Source organism: Mus musculus, chromosome 13 (assembly GCF_000001635.26).
Source record: "Mus musculus strain C57BL/6J chromosome 13, GRCm38.p6 C57BL/6J".
NCBI lineage: Eukaryota > Metazoa > Chordata > Mammalia > Rodentia > Muridae > Mus > Mus musculus.
Window position 1 is genome coordinate 95,544,564 of NC_000079.6, and position 7,704 is coordinate 95,552,267.

General features: G+C 47.2%; 1 long non-coding RNA gene across 1 annotated transcript; it reads right to left on the minus strand.

Moving 5' to 3' along the window:
• Positions 1–306: 306 nt before the first annotated feature.
• Positions 307–4,256, minus strand: Gm32640. The gene is made up of 3 exons (XR_382764.3): positions 3,873–4,256; positions 1,252–1,386; positions 307–477 (listed from the first exon to the last, which is right to left on the minus strand). It is a non-coding gene; the product is annotated as a predicted gene, 32640 (long non-coding RNA).
• Between the last annotated feature and the right edge of the window lie 3,448 nt (positions 4,257–7,704).

The window sequence follows — 7,704 nt, forward strand, 5'->3', positions numbered from 1 at the left end:
ACAGCCTCACATCCCTACACCTGGGATTAAAAGAAACGCACATTCTTATAATATTTCTGTGTTTTTTAAAGAAATCAGGGGCTGGAGAGATGGCTCAGTGGTTAAGAGCACTGACTGCTCTTCCAGAGGTCCTGAGTTCAAATCCCAGCAACCACATGGTGGCTTACAACCATCTGTAATGGGATCTGATGCCCTCTTCTGGTGTTTCTGAAGACAGCTTCAGTGTACTTATATAAAAGAAAGAAAGAAAGAAAGAAAGAAAGAGAGAGAGAGAGAGAGAGAGAAAGAAAGAAAGAGAAAGGAAGGAAGAAAGAGAGAGAGAAAGAAGGAAAGAAAGAACTCTAGTGTTAGTAAAGTCATTACCCACTTACGGCAACATGGCGCACCTCCAGAAAGCGATGCTTCTAGCTCTTTGTTATATTCCAGGTCCTGGGAAGTTTTTGCTTCTGCATCATATTGTTTTATTCTACTGGGTTTCTGAAATGTGAAGAATGAATGTTAAAAATGATTTGCTTCTCTGCTTGTCTGCTTTCTCTATTCCTTATAGGACACAGTAGGGAAAGGGTGGATAGAAAACTCAAGATGGTGGAGAAGGAACCCCGGGAAAAGAGAGGAAGGAACAGAGGGAATGGAAGAAGAAGGCAGGTGGGAATGAAGAAAAGAATCTGAATGAGGAAGGAGAACACGAGAGAAAGATTGGGGAAGGTCGGACCACAGAGATGGTGGCAGAGACAGTGCTTACTGTCAAGCTCTGAGACATGAGTTCAATCCCCAGAGCTCACTGGTAGAAGAGAGAACAAACACTCCCAAAGCATCTTCTCATTGCCACAAGTATACTATATACACACATGCATATATGCACACTCACGAGTATACTATATACACACATGCATATATGCACACTCACGAGTATACTATATACACACATGCATATATGCACACTCACGAGTATACTGTATACACACATGCATATATGCACACTCACACATGCACATACATACATGCTTAAGGTTAAACATAGAAAAATACAATGGGTATGATTCTATTTTTTAAAAAGGCCAACCCTTGCTACTATTGCTTTGACAGGGTCACTGTAGCTGAGGCTGGTCTTGAACTCCTGGTTCCCGAGCCTCCTCCTCTTCGGGAGGGGAGGGATCACAGGTGTGAACCACACCGAGCATAAACTCACTCTTAGGTCATGATGTAGCCTTGTACAAGCCACATAACAAAGACTGGACAGATGTACTGCACCTGTGGTAGATTAGATGACTGTTCTCCATTCTTTGCTGCTGTGGGAACTGGTGGTTCAATAGAGTGGGCCAGGGAATGCGCTTCGCAGGCGGCCCTGGGTGGGGTGTGATGACTCAATGGGGACCACGGAATGTGCTGGAATTCACAATACATTTACTTAGTCCAGGGGAAGCTATGAAGACACATCCGGTTTTCTGCTTGCCCTTTTACATTCCTGTGATCTTCCATGAGGAAAACTATCTCCCAGGAGCTTCCAGTCTGAGGAAAGGAGAAGACATGCAGCACCATCTAACCTCCCCCACAGCCTGGACCCCAGCCCAGCAGAGCCCAGCAGAGCCCAGCCTCAGAGCCACGGCAGGCCTGAGGGCCTCCGAAAGATTATAGCGTTTGTTGCTGAGAGCCAGAGAACTTGGTTGTTAGGCAGCAAAAACCAATTTGCTGTGATCATTTCAGGGTGTTAAGATCATTGATCTTTCTCAGACATGTTGTGTTTTTCAAGTGTATTTGAGAGAATGGTGTGAGGACACGTTTCCCATTTCATCATTCATTACAGTGATACATTAGCAAACACGTTGGAATTCCACTTACATTGGGCAAAAGCCAGAAACCTGCTGAAACCTTAAAAACCCGGAGTACTGATCCACAGGCATTCCCTCTCCAGGTGCTCTCTGCCTAAGCAAACGTCAGTACACGCTTGCTTGGTAAAGGAAGATCAGCCTTTCCCACGGTTGCCTTTTAGACACCAGTTGTGTCTCACACAGTGGCAAACCCAGGCAGGGGGTGTGGGGGCTGGAAGGCCTTATACAGCTTGAGAGAATTAATACAGAGGAGACTATCAAAAATGTTCTCTTGACAAACCCCTTTCTGTCCTCTCAACTTTCAGTCAGAGTCAACTGTTGTCTTACTGTTTTCCTGGTCACTACTGGGAGACCGTTGGGTGAGACTACAGTAAACAAGGTGGGGAAAGCTATCAAAGGAAATGACTGATGGGAAAGAGAAAGAAGGAACACGGGAATGAAGAAAGTGATGAGAAAGAGGCTGAGGAGGAGATTAACCTATGAATAAGAGGTAGGGACCCCAATCTGGCAGACGGAAGTGGCTCTTTGCTGTGACATGGGCCACACAAGTCTGCCCCACTTCTTGCGGCATTCCTGGGCCATGGTGATGGCCGCCTTTCTCTGAACGCTGTAGTCTTCACTCTGGCTGAGATATCTTCCCTGGGCTCCAAGCCTCAACACTCTACTCGCTAACCAGTATCTTGCTGAGATCCCACGGCCCTAACCCTCTCGAGCTTTAGACTGGCTATAAGCTCTTCCAGGTAGGTACTGGCTTCAGGTCCGCCCCCATCCTGTCTCCAAGGAGACACTCAATCTCCATTAATTGCATGAATGAATGGATGGATGAACCGCTGCAGCAAAGCCAGCCAGGGGCACACACCTGCCTCACCGCCCTGCGGGCTGACAGTTTCTTTTTTCCGGTCAGGTTTTGACGGCTGAACTGCCAAACCCCTTTAACTTCAGAGACCCCGAGCTTCCACGGAACAACCATTTCTTCTGAGCTTGACATAGGGAAGCAGAGCAGCTGTGCATGGGAGACCTCACAGAGCCTGTTGTCTTAGCAACAAAGCAGATAAACAACAGCTAGGCTGTGCTGTGTCTTGATTTCCTCTTGAAAGAGGAGAGGGAAGGTCATAAGACCCCCCACAAGACTCTCCCCCTGAGATCTAATCACCAGTCCTGCCTGCCTGCCCCCGCCATGCCCCGCTGCCGGGAGTAATTATGTAAGTGTGACTAGTTCGTGCTCTTGCAAGCAAGGCAAATAAACGTATACCCACAGTTTGGACTTGACCAACTCTGGTCTACAGGCCCTGTCTCTAGCGAGGTGAATAGACATTTTCATATCCCCCAGAAGCCTGGGATCTGAGGTGATTTTGTTGACTAATTGAACAGCAAGTCCCACCAACAAAATAAATATGGCTAAAAGCCATCCTTCTCAAATCCTAAGAAACTTGAACTTGAGAAAAGAGATTATTAGTTCTTGTATTTACTGTTGTTTATTTGGTTTTTGTTGATTTTGAGCAGAATCTCCTACGTAGACCAGGCTAACCTGGAACATGCAATCTCGCCTCTCAAATGTTGTAGTCACAGGCCTGTATCATGACATGGCCAGTGGTTCTTTTTGGTTTTGTTTTGAGACAGGGTCTGGCTATGTAGCTTCAGCTATCCTGGAACACACTGCCAGGCTGGCCTAAAACTCACAGAGATCTATCTGCCTCTGCCTCCTGAGTGCTGGGATTAAAGGTGTGCGCCATCACACAGGGTTCAGCCTGTGATCATAAGCACTCCAGTTTCATGCCTGTTTGGTATCAGCACAGAAATTTTCCTAGGTTTGGTTCTTAGTGCTTCCTGAGTGTGGTTTATCTACACATCTGGGTTATAAGCTGGGTGAGGGTCTCACTCTCCATGCCTTTGCTCCCAAATCAAGCACTCTTAGGGATGTATCCAGGCCTGGAGAGCACCTGTCTTCGATTAAAGACAGGTCAGGCACTCAGGGGCCCCATGCCTCCCGTGATACAAGCCCTGCCAGCCCCTGCTGGACTGAGACAAACAGTTCTGACTTACTGCCAGTGATATCCCACATCTGGGACCTTCCTCGCCAGATGTGAGCGAGCGTCTGCTCTGTTTATCCCAGCGCTCCCTTCCTTAGCAGCAACGAGACACAACAGGAAGCACATGTTTGGAGCCACTCCAGCCTCAGTTTCACTGTGCGGCATCTCTTTCACGGAAGAGCCGATCCGAGACCATTACGTGGGTTTCACCAGAACTTTCCCACCCGGCGGTTGAGGGTGGGGCAGCTACCTCATTACTACGCCTTCACACGGGGTCGCTGTCGAGATGACTAATGCCCATACCATCCCTGCATTCGGAAGCAATCATCTGGAGACAAATTGATTTCCTGAGTCATCCAGCGGAGGTAGCCTGTGTCCATCCTTTTCTCTCTCTCTCTCTCTCTCTCTCTCTCTCTCTCTCTCTCTCTCTCTCTCTCTCTCTCTCTCTCTCTCTCTCTCTCTCTCTCCTTTTGTTTCTTTCAGTGGTAAGAAGTTGAAGCTTCCTATAGACCTTCTGCATTCCGTGCTTTAGACGGATTAGTGGTGTTCCCACTTTAGCCTGCGTTACTCAGTCCTCGCTCTCCTAAGCTCCGGTTTATTTTCAGGACACAGATGGTTTCCAGGATTAAGTTATTTGCCTTTCACTCCTTTGTGTGATGGATGATTTAACACAGCTCAGTAGCTGGCCAGCTCCTTGCCCTCCTTCCTTTCTCTGCTTTATTGTAAAGATGAGAAGAACTAGAAACTGGCTAGGCAGCACAGGGGAAAAAAGACCCAAAAGAAAAATAACCCATGTCTTTTTCGTGTTTTTCTTTTCTCTTTTCTTTTCTTTTCTTTTCTTTTCTTTTCTTTTCTTTTCTTTTCTTTCTCTTCTCTTTCATTTCTTTTCTTCTTTCTTTCTTTCTTCCTTTCTTTCTTCCTGGCTAAATGCCAGAGATGCCCATGGGCCCTTTGCCAGCCTCATTCTGGCCAGAGGTTAGACACACCAGACTTGTTTTGGGGCTCTGATTGATCCCTGATCTGGTCTGGTTCCTAAATGATTTGGGGAGGAACTTCAGAGGAGGGAGTGTGTAGAGCAGTAATGAAGACGAATTACATGAAAGCATTAAGATCAAGAGAAGTGAATGCCTGCACTGGCTGGAGACCTAACAACCTAGTGGAACCAGATCAGTTTCCCGTAGGAAGGCAGGCTAAATCCCAGCCCTCACCGGATGCCTTCAAAGACTCCAAGAAGGCACTGGCTCCTGCTGCTCTCTCTTATGGAAGGTTGCAGTGCCTGGCTAGAGGGGGAGAATGATGGTCTCTTTAAAGGGCTCTGCCCTTTCCACTGCCTGGTGCAGTCCCTGTGTTGGAGCTGCCATGGGGTTTAGCTGGCTCTGCCCACCTGTCCTGACTCAGGAGGGTACAGCTCTTGCTTTTTGTGACTCTCCTTCAGATACTGGCTAGAACCTGACTGTGTTTTGTTTCTGACACTTTGGTCTTAATTTTGTTGTTATTGTTGAGTTTTTTATTTATCTTGTTTTTGTTTTTTGTTTTTAAAGACAGGGCTTTTCTGTGTAGCCCCTCTTTAGAGCAGGCTAGCCTTGAACTCACAGAGTTCCTCCTGCATCTGCCTCCTGAGTGTTACCACCATCCGGCTCACTTTGGCCTTTCTTAAATTATTTTACGAATGATAATAAGAACCCCAAGAGAGGACCATGCTGTCCCTGGGACAAGTGGGAACCTCTTCTTGACATCTCTCTATGCTGTATCAGTTTCCTTTGGCTGCTGTAACAAATGTAACCACAAACTAGATGATTCAAAGTAATAGAAATGGGCTGGGGTTGCAGCTCAGCCAGATAACTCCTGTCCAGATGTACAGCATCCCCAGAGAACTCGTGTCCAGATGCACAGCATCCCCAGATAACTTATCCCCAGATAATGTGTCCAGATACACAGCATCTCTGGTTGGCACTCCTGCATAGAAAACAAACAAACAAACAAACAAACAACAGCAACAAATCTCAGGAATCCTTGTAGCTTCCCTCATAGCTCTGAAGGATGGACGGCTGAAATCAGCATTACTGGGAGAAATTAAGTGAGAGGTCAGCAGGGTCTCTTCCTTCCTTTCCTTTCTTTCATTTCCCTTCTTTCCCACCTTCCTTTCTCCCATTCTTTTCTTCCTTCCTCTCTTTCTCCTTCCCTCTCTCCTTCCCTCCCTCCCTCCACTCCCTCCCCTTATCCCTCCCTCCTTTCTCTTTCTCTCTCTCTCTCCCCCTCCCTCCCTCCCTTCCTTCCTTTCTTCCTTCCTTCTTTTCTCTCACTTCATGTCCACTAACCCTCACTACTAAGTTTGAGTAAAGGGCCTTGAGCACGTAGCTAAGAGCCCCACCCCAGTTACACCCCAGCCTCAGCCTGACACTGCCCCTTGCTGCTCTCACGTATGGCTGCTGGCTTTCTTTGACTTACAAGCTCATCATTCCTATCTCTGCCCTTCTGGGAACACTGCCACCTCCTTTTCTTTTTGTTTTTTTTTTTTTTTTTTAGATTTATTTATTTATTTATTATATGTAAGTACACTATAGTTGTCTTCAGACACCCCAGAAGAGGGTATCAGATCTCATTAAGGATGGTTGTGAGCCACCATGTGGTTGCTGGGATTTGAACTCAGGACCTCTGGGAGAGCAGTCAATGCTCTTAACTACTGAGCCATCATCTCTCCAGCCCTCCACCTCCTTTTCTTTGTATGTCCAGTTTCCCTCTGCTATTCTCACTCAAAGACACTTCTCTTGGTAATTCTGGGAGATATCCACCCAGGCAACTCCCAGTATTTCCCCATGGCAAGATCCTTAACTGTATGGACCAAGTCTGTTTTTTTCATGAAAGGCAAGATTAACAAGTCCATGGAATAGGACCAGATACCTCTGAGTGACCATAGTTCAGTTAAATACACTTCCCATTCCCTGCCCCCATCCTAATGCACAGAGTATTTTTATCTAGAGAATAAGGCTGGTGAGTGTCTCAGTCAGTGTTCTATTGCAGTGAAGAGACACAGTGACCATGGCAACTCTTATAAGGGAAGACATTGAACTGGGTGCTGGCTTACAGTTCAGAGGTCCATAATCATCACAGGGGGAAGCATGGTGGCATGCAGGCAGACATAGTGCTGAGATGGAGCTGAGAGTTCTGCATCCAGATTGGCAGGTACCAGGAAGAAGGAAAGAATCACTGGGCCTGGTTTGATCATTTGAAAGCCCAAAGCCCACTCCCATTGACACACTTTCTCCAACAAGGCCAGACCTACGGCAACAAGGCCACATATCCTAATCCCTGTCAAGTGTCACCACTCTCTAATGACCAAGCATTAGAATCTGTGAGCCTCTTGAAACCACCACAGAGAAGAAGGTCAGCATAAAGGAGCAAGCGAGAAAGAAGCAGAAGATGGAAAAGATGTCTAATGGGACGATAACTGTTCCCTGAAGTGCAGGAACCCCTTGGCATGCTATGCACCTTTGCGGGAATGTGGGCCAACTGGAAAGCTGTACATTGGGAACAGAAGTAGTTTACCATTGGTAGCTTCCCCCTCCCCCACCCGCCACCTCTCTTTGGATACCCTGGTCACTGACTCCTACCCAGCCTGATTGATGCTTTGGGCGTGGCACACAGGGCTGGGGAGAATGATGTCATTTCCAGAGCCGTGGTGTTAAAAGTTCAGGATGAGCAATGGCCAGAGTCCAGAGGCACTGTCTTCAGTCACACTGTGGCTAAGGCAACACTTAGCTGAGGTCTCCTTCTGCTTTGTGCCCCTCCCCCCAGATCCCTGTGGACATCTCTACCATGGCTCTCCACCATTCCTACTAATCCCA